Source organism: Triticum dicoccoides, chromosome 5A (genome assembly GCF_002162155.2).
Source record: "Triticum dicoccoides isolate Atlit2015 ecotype Zavitan chromosome 5A, WEW_v2.0, whole genome shotgun sequence".
Lineage (NCBI taxonomy): Eukaryota > Viridiplantae > Streptophyta > Magnoliopsida > Poales > Poaceae > Triticum > Triticum dicoccoides.
The window spans coordinates 52,434,156-52,444,162 of record NC_041388.1 but is presented as its reverse complement, the minus strand read 5'-3'; positions in this window follow the sequence as shown (position 1 = coordinate 52,444,162).

Genomic DNA, 10,007 nt, shown 5'->3' with positions numbered 1-10,007 from the left:
AACTACACTATATCGGAGAAGTTTGCACTTATTAAGGATTATATTGATGGGTTGCCTTTTACCGTTGCACATGATGATTTCGATAAATATAATATGCATGTGCTTGCTGCTCCTACTTGCAATTATTATGAGAGAGGAACTATATCTCCACCTCTCTATGTTTCCAACATGATAAAATTGCAAGAAACTGTTTATACTATGCATTGGCCTTTACTAGGTGTGCATGAATTGTTCTTTTATGACATGCCGATGCATAGGAAGAGAGTTAGACTTCGTCATTGCTTGATATATGTTGCTTTGTGCTCACTACTAAATTACAATTCATTGTTAATTAAAATTGGCTTTGATATACCTTAGGATCCGGGTGGATTCACTACTTGAGCACTATATGCCTAGCTTAATGGCTTTAAAGAAAGCGCTGCCAGGGAGACAACCCGAAAGTTTTAGAGAGTCATTTATTTCTGTTGAGTGCTTTCATATAGTTATAAAACAACAAAAATAAAGAGGGGAACCCAAAACTTTTCAAAAAGGGAAGTGAAAGTGAGAAAGACAAGCACTGTTGAAGTGGGAGAGCTCCTTGAACTTTGTTCATGCTCACGACAACTTTGTGAATCTTGATTACAGAAACTTTTCAACAAAAATAATTATCCCCTTGTACAATTCCATTGTATTATAAAAATAATGTGCCAAGGTTTGCCTTTAGGATGTTTACATTTGCTTAATGGTTTGTGCGGTGTAGGACAGAAACTTTGGCTATAGTGTGTGATTTCACATTTTTAGCAGGAACGTCAAATGGTTCTGATTCTTTTTTCACTGTCTTTCTGCAAAAATTGTTTATTTTTCCTAATTTTTGCAGAATTTTTCAAGTATCAGAAGTATGGTGAATGTTCAAATTATTACAGACTGTTCTGTTTTAGACAGATTCTATTTTTGATGCATAGTTTGCTTGTTTTGATGAAACTATCAATTTATATCAGTGGATTAAGCCATGAAAAAGTTATACTAAAGTAGACACAATGCAAAAACAAAATATGAATTGGTTTGCAATAGTACTTATAGTGGTGATTGTTGGGGATCGTAGCAGAAATTTAAAATTTTCTACGCATCACCAAGATCAATCTATGGAGTAATCTAGCAACGAGGGTAAGGAGAGTGCATCTACATACCCTTGTAGATCGCTAAGCGGAAGCGTTGCAAGAACGCGGATGAAGGAGTCGTACTCGTAGCGATTCAGATCGCGGTTGATTCCGATCTAAGCGCCGAACAACGACGCCTCCGCGTTCAACACATGTGCAGCCCGGTGACGTCTCCTACGCCTTGATCCAGCAAGGGGAGAAGGAGAGGTTGGGGAAGACTCCGTCCAGCAGGAGCACGACGGCGTGGTGGTGGTGGAGGAGCACGGGACTCCAGCAGGGCTTCGCCAAGCACTACGAGAGACGAGGAGGGAGAGGGGTAGGGCTGCACCAACAGGGGAAGAACTTCGTGTGTTGGGCTGCCCCTTTGCCTCCACTATATATATGGGGAGAGGGAGGGCTGCGCCCCCACCTAGGGTTTCCACCCCAAGGGGTGCGGCAGCCCTAGATCCCATCTAGGGTGGCGGCCACAAGGGGGAGAGGGGGAGGCGCACCTGGGGTGGGCCTTAGGGCCCATCTGCCCTAGGGTTTGCCCCCCTCCCCTCTTGGAGGCGCCTTGGGCCTTGGTGGGAGGTGCCCCAGCCCACCTAGGGGCTGGTCCCTTCCCACTATTGGCCCATGTAGGCCACCGGGGCTGGTGGCCCCACCTGGTGGACCCCCGGACCCCTCCGGTGGTCCCGGTACACTACCGGTGATGCCCGGAACACTTCCGGTGGCCAAAACCATACTTCCTATATATCAATCTTTACCTCCGGACCATTCCGGAACTCCTCGTGACGTCTGGGATCTCATCCAGGACTCCGAACAACATTCGGTAATCGCATACATACTTTCCCTATAACCCTAGCGTCATCGAACCTTAAGTGTGTAGACCCTACGGGTTCGGGAGTCATGCAGACATGGCTGAGACAACTCCCCGGTCAATAACCAACAGCGGGATCTGGATACCCATGTTGGTTCCCACATGCTCCACGATGATCTCATCGGATGAAACACGATGTCAAGGATTCAATCAATCCCGTATGCAATTCCCTTGGTCTATCGGTATGATACTTGCCCGAGATTCGATCGTCGGTATCCCGATACCTTGTTCAATCTCGTTACCAGAAAGTCTCTTTACTCGTTCCATAACACATCATCCCGTGATCAACTCCTTGGTCACATTGTGCACATTATGATGATGTCCTACCGAGTGGGCCCAGAGATACCTCTCCGTTTACACGGAGTGACAAATCCCAGTCTCGATTCGTGCCAACCCAACAGACACTTTCGGAGATACCCGTAGTGCACCTTTATAGCCACCCAGTTACGTTGTGATGTTTGGTACACCCAAAGCACTCCTACGGTATCCGGGAGTTGCACAATCTCATGGTCTAAGGAAATGATACTTGACATTAGAAAAGCTTTAGCATACGAACTACACGATCTTGTGCTAGGCTTAGGATTGGGTCTTGTCCATCACATCATTCTCCTAATGATGTGATCCCGTTATCAACGACATCCAATGTCCATGGTCAGGAAACTGTAACCATCTATTGATCAACGAGCTAGTCAACTAGAGGCTTACTAGGGACATGGAGTTGTCTATGTATCCACACATGTATCTGAGTTTCCTATGAATACAATTCTAGAATGGATAATAAACGATTATCATGAACAATGAAATATAATAATAACTAATTTATTATTGCCTCTAGGGCATATTTCCAACAGTCTCCCACTTGCACTACAGTCAATAATCTAGTTCACATTGCCATGTGATTAACACTCACAGGTCACATCGCCATGTGACCAACATCCAAAGAGTTTACTAGACTCAATAATCTAGTTCACATCACTATGTGATTAACACTCAACGAGTTCTGGGTTTGATCATGTTATGCTTGTGAGAGAGGTTGTAGTCAACGGGTCTTGCCATATTCAGATCCTATGTATTTCGCAAAACTTTATGTCATATCGTAGATGCTGCTACCATGTTCCACTTGGAGCTATTCCAAATTGTTGCTCCATTATACGTATCCGGTATCTCTACTCAGAGCTATCCGGATAGATGTTAAGCTTGCATCGACGTAACTCTTTACGTCGAACTCTTTATCACCTCCATAACTGAGAAACATTTGCTTATTCCTGTAAGGACAATTTTGACCGCTATCTGGTGATTTAGTCCTAGATCACCTTTGTACCCTCTTGCCAGACATGTGGCAAGGCACACATCAGGTGCGTTACTCAAGATGGCATACCGTATAGAGCCTATGACAAGAGCATAGGGGACGACCTTTGTCCTTCCTCTTTCTTCTGTCGTGGTCAAGCTTTGAGTCTTACTCAACTTCACACCTTACAACTCAGGTAAGAACCCCTTCTTTGACTGATCTGTTTTCAACTCCTTCAAAAACATGTCAAGGTGTGCGTTCTTTGAAAGTATCATCGGGCGTCTTGATCTATTTCTATAGATCTTGATGTCCAATATGTAAGCAGCTTTATCCAGGTCTTCCTTTTAAAATCACTCTTCAAACAACCGTTTATGCTTTCCAGAAATTCTACATCATTTCGAATCATCAATATGTCATCCACATATACTTATCAGAAATGTTGTAGTGCTCCCACTCACTTTCTTGTAAATACAAGTTTCTAGCAAACATTGTATAAACCTAAAAGCTTTGATCACTCCATCAAAGCATATATTCTGACTCCGAGATGCTTGCTCTAGTCCATAGAAGGATCGCTGGAGCCAGCATACCTTTTAGCATCCTTAGGATCGACAAAACCTTTTATTGTATCACATACAACTTTTTCTTACGAAAACTGGTAAGAAAACTTGTTTTGACATCCATCTGTCAGATTTCATAATCCAAAAATACAGCTAATGCTAACATGATTCCGACGGACTTAAGCATCGCTACGGGTGAGAAATTCTCATCGTAGTCAACTCCTTGAACTTGTGAAAAGACTCTTTCCCACAAGTCGAGCTTCATAAACGGTAACATTACTGCCCACGTCCGTCTTCTTCTTAAAGATCCATTTATCTCAATGGCTCGCTGATCATCGGGCAAGTCCACCAAAGTCCATACTCTGTTCTGATACATGGATCCTATCTCGGATTTCATGGCTTCTAACCATTTGTCGGAATTCGAGCCCACCATCGCTTCTCCATAGCTCATAGGTTCATTGTTGTCCAACAACATGATATCTGAGACAGGATTACCGTACCACTCAGGAGTAGTACATATCCTTGTCGACCTACCAGGTTCGATAGCAACTTGATCTGAAGCTTCATGATCACTATCATTAACTTCCTATTCAACAGACATAGGCGCCACGGAAACATCTTTCTGTGTTGCATCACTCTCTAGTTCAAGTAAAGGTTTGACGACCTCATAAAGTTCTATCTTCCTCCCACTCAATTCTTTTGAGAGAAACTCCTTCTCGAGAAAGGACCCGTTCTTAGCGACAAACAATTTGCCCTCGGATCTGAGATAGAAGGTGTACCCAACTGTCACCTTTGGGTATCCTATGAAGATGTGTTTGTCCGCTTTGGGTTCGAGCTTCTCCGGCTGAAGCCTTAAGCATCGCAGCCCCAAACATTAAGAAACGACAACTTTGGTTTCTTGCCAAAACGACGTCATCTCAACGGACTTAGATGGTGTCCTATCTAAAGTGAATGCAGCTGTCTCTAATGCATATCCTCAAAATGAAAAACGGTAGATCGGTAAGAGACATCATAGATCGCACCATATCTCATAAGATCTGATTATGACGTCCGGACACACCATTTATCTGTGGTGTTCCAGGTGGCTTCAACTGTGAAACAATTCCACAATGTCTGAAGTGATTGCCAAACTCATAACTCAGAAAATCCCCTTTTGAGCAAATCGTGGGAACATGATCTTCTTGTTATGATGATTCTTAACTTCACTCTGAAATCGCTTGAACTTTTCAAACGTTTCAGACTTGTGCTTCATTAAGTAAATATACCTATATCTACCCAAATCGTCAGTGAAGATGAGAAAATAGCGATATCCACTACACGCTTCAATTCTCATTGGATCACATGCATCAGCATGTATGATTTCCAATAAGTCACTTGCCCGTTTCATTGTACCTGAAACAGGGTCTTAGTCATCCTGCCCATGAGGCATGGCTCGCATGTGTCAAGCAATTCAAAATCAAGTGACTCCAAACATCCATCGACATGGAGTTTCTTCATGCATCTTACGCCAATATGACCTAAGCGACAGTGCCACAAGAAAGTGGTACTATCATTATTAACTCTACATCTTTTTGGCGTGAACATGTGTATTACCACGACCGAGATTCAATGAACCATTCACATAGGGTGCATGACCATGAAAGGTATTATTCATGTAAACAGAATAACCATTATTCTCTAATTTAAATGAATAATCGTATTGCAATGAACATGATCTAATCATATTCATGCTCAATGTAGACACCTGATAACATTTATCTAGGTTCAATACTAATCCAGAAGGCAGATGGAGCGTGCGATGGTGATCTCATCAACTTTGGAAACACTTCCAACACACATCGTCACCTCGCCCTTAGCCACTCTCCATTTAGTCCGTAGCTTTTGTTTCAAGTCACCAATGATAGCAACTAAACCAGTATCCAATACCCAGGTGCTACCAGGAGTACTAGTGAGGTACACATTAATAACACGTATATACTTTTGAAGTTGCCAGCCTTCTTATCTACCATGCATTTGGGGTAATTCCGCTACCAGTGACCGTTCCCCTTACAATAGAAGCACTTAGTCTCGGGTTTGGGTTCAACCTTGGGTTCCTTCACTGGAGCGGCAACTGGTTTGCCATCCATGAAGTTTCCCTTCTAGCCCTTGCCCTTCTTCAAACCAGTGGTCTTTTTAAACCATCAACACTTGATGCTCCTTCTTGATTTCTACCTTTTGCGGTCTTAAGCACCGCGAACAGCTCCGGGATCAACTCCATCCCTTGCATGTCATAGTTCATCACAAAGATCTAGTAGCTTAGTGATAGTGGCTAGAGAACTCTATCAATCACTATCTTATCTGAAAGTTTAACTCCCACTTGATTTAAGTGATTGTAGCACCCGGACATTCTGAGCACATGCTCACTAGCTGAGCTATTCTCCTCCATCTTGTTGGCAAAAGAACTTGTCGGAGGTCTCATAGCTCTCAACATGGGCATGAGCCTGAAATCCCAATTTCAGCTCTTGGAACATCTCATATGTCTTATGGCGTTCCAAACGTCATTGGAATCCCGATTCTAAGCCGTAAGGTATGGTGCACTAAACTATCAAGTAGTCATCAGGATGTGTCTGTCAGGTGTTCACAACATCCACAGACGACGTTGTAGGGGTTTGCACATCGAGCTGTGCATCAAAGACATAATCCTTCTGTGTAGCAGTGAGGACACTCCTCGGACTATGGACTTAGTCCGCATCATTGCTTACAATATCTTTCAACTTAATCTTTCTCTAGGAACGTATTGAAACAAGGAGCTACAACATGAGCTATTTATCTACAACATATTTGCAAAGACAATTTAGACTATGTTCATGATAATTGAGTTCATCTAATGAACTCCCACTCAGATAGACATCCCTCTAGTCATCTAAGTGAAACATGATCCGAATCGACTAGGCCGTGTCCGATCATCATGTGAGACGAACTAGTCATCAACGGTGAACATCTCATGTTGATCGTATCTTCTATACGACTCATGTTCGACCTTTCGGTCTTCCGTGTTCCGAGGCCATGTCAGTACATGCTAGGCTCATCAAGTCAACCTAAGTGTTTTGCATGTGTCCTGAGGCCATGTCTGTACATGCTAGGCTCATCAACACCCATTGTATTCGAACGTTAGAATCTATCACACCCGATCATCACGTGGTGCTTCGAAACAATGAACCTTCGCAACGGTGCACAGTTAGGGGAACACTTTTCTTGAAATTTTAGTGAGGGATCATCTTATTTAAGCTAACATCGTTCTAAGCAAATAAGATGTAAAACATGATAAACATCATATGCAATCAAATAGTGACATGATATGGCCAATATCATTTTGCTCCTTTTGATCTCCATCTTCGAGGCTCCATGATCATCATTGTCACCGGCATGACACCATGATCTCCATCATCGTGTCTTCTTGAAGTTGTCTCGTCATCTATTACTTCTACTACTATGGCTAACGCTTTAGCAATAAAGTAAAGTAATTACATGACGTTTATGTTGACACGCAGGTCATAAATAAATTAAGACAACTCCTGCCGGCTGTCATACTCATCGACATGCAAGTCGTGATTCCTATTACAAGAACATGATCAATCTCATACATCACATATATCATTCATCACATCCTTTTGGCCATATCACATCACACGGCACATGCTGCAAAAACAAGTTAGACGTCCTCTAATTGTTGTTGCAAGTTTTTACGTGCCTGCTATAGGTTTCTAGCAAGAATGTTTCTTACCTACGCCAAAACCACAACGTGATATGCCAATTTCTATTTACCCTTCATAAGGACCCTTTTCATCGAATCCAATCCGACTAAAGTGGGAGAGACAGACGCCCGCTAGCCACCTTATGCAACTAGTGCATGTCAGTCGGTGGAACCAGTCTCACGTAAGCGTACGTGTAAGGTCGGTCCGGGACGCTTCATCCCACGATGCCGCCGAATCAAGATAAGACTACTAACGGCAAGTAAATTGACAAAATCGACGCCCACAACAACTTGTGTTCTACTTGTGCATAGAAACTACGCATAGACCTAGCTCTGATACCACTATTGGGGATCGTAGCAGAAATTTAAAATTTTCTACGCACCACCAAGATCAATCTATGGAGTAATCTAGCAACGAGGGTAAGGAGAGTGCATCTACATACCCTTGTAGATCGCTAAGCAGAAGCGTTGCAAGAACGCGGATGAAGGAGTCGTACTCGTAGCGATTCAGATCACGGTTCATTCTGATCTAAGCGTCGAACAACGGCGCCTCCGGGTTCAACACACGTGCAGCCCGGTGACGTCTCCTATGCCTTGATCCAGCAAGGGGAGAAGGAGAGGTTGGGGAAGACTCCGTCCAGCAGCAGCACGACGGCGTGGTGGTGGTGGAGGAGCGCGGGACTCCAGTAGGGCTTCGCCAAGCACTACGAGAGACGAGGAGGGAGAGGGGTAGGGCTGCGCCAATAGGGGAAGAACTTCGTGTGTTGGGCTGCCCCTTTGCCTCCACTATATATAAGGGGAGAGGGAGGGCTGCGCCCCCACCTAGGGTTTCCACCCCAAGGGGTGCGACAGCCCTAGATCCCATCTAGGGTGGCGGCCACAAGGGGGAGAGGGGGAGGCGCACCTGGGGTGGGCCTTAGGGCCCATCTGCCCTAGGGTTTGCCCCCCTCCCCTTTTGGAGGCGCCTTGGGCCTTGGTGGGAGGCGCCCCAACCCACCTAGGGGCTGGTCCCTTCCCACTATTGGCCCATGTAGGCCTCCGGGGCGGGTGGCCCCACCTGGTGGACCCCCGGACCCCTCCGATGGTCCCGGTACACTATCGGTGATGCCCGGAACACTTCCGGTGGCCAAAACCATACTTCCTATATATCAATCTTTACCTCCGGACCATTCGGGAACTCCTCGTGACGTCCGGGATCTCATCCAGGACTCCGAACAACATTCGGTAACCGCATACATACTTTCCCTATAACCCTAGCGTCATCGAACCTTAAGTGTGTAGACCCTACGGGTTCGGGAGTCATGTAGACATGGACGAGACAACTCTTCGGTCAATAACCAACAGCGGGATCTGGATACCCATGTTGGTTCCCACATGCTCCACGATGATCTCATCGGATGAACCACGATGTCAAGGATTCAATCAATCCCGTATACAATTCCCTTTGTCTATCGGTACAATACTTGCCCGAGATTCGATCGTCGGTATCCTAATACCTTGTTCAATCTCGTTACCGGCAAGTCTCTTTACTCGTTTCGTAACACATCATCCCGTGATCAACTCCTTGGTCACATTGTGCACATTATGATGATGTCCTACCGAGTGGGCCCAGAGATACCTCTCCGTTTACACGGAGTGACAAATCCCAGTCTCGATTCGTGCCAACCCAACAGACACTTTTGGAGATACCCGTAGTGCACCTTTATAGACTCCCAGTTACATTGTGATGTTTGGTACACCCAAAGCACTCCTACGGTATCCGGGAGTTGCACAATCTCATGGTCTAAGGAAATGATACTTGACATTAGAAAAGCTTTAGCATACGAACTACACGATCTTGTGCTAGGCTTAGGATTGGGTCTTGTCCATCACATCATTCTCCTAATGATGTGATCCCGTTATCAACGACATCCAATGTCCATGGTCAGGAAACTGTAACCATCTATTGATCAACGAGCTAGTCAACTAGAGGCTTACTAGGGACATGGTGTTGTCTATGTATCCACACATGTATCTGAGTTTCCTATCAATACAATTCTAGCATGGATAATAAACGATTATCATGAACAATGAAATATAATAATAACTAATTTATTATTGCCTCTAGGGCATATTTCCAACAGTGATTTGCTTTATTATACTAACGGATCTTACCGAGTTTTCTGTTGAAGTTTTGTGTGGATGAAGTGTTCGATGATCGAGAAGGTCTCGATGTGAGAAGAAGGAAGAGTGGCAAGAGCTCAAGCTTGGGGATGCCTGAGGCAGCCCAAGTAAATATTCAAGTAGACTCAAGCGTCTAAGCTTGGGGATGCTGGGGAGGCATCCCCTCTTTCTTCAACAAATATCGATATGTTTTCAGATTCGTTTCGTTCATGCGATATGTGCAAGTCTTGGAGCGTCTTTTGCATTTAGTTTTCATTTTTTTTTCTTTTAT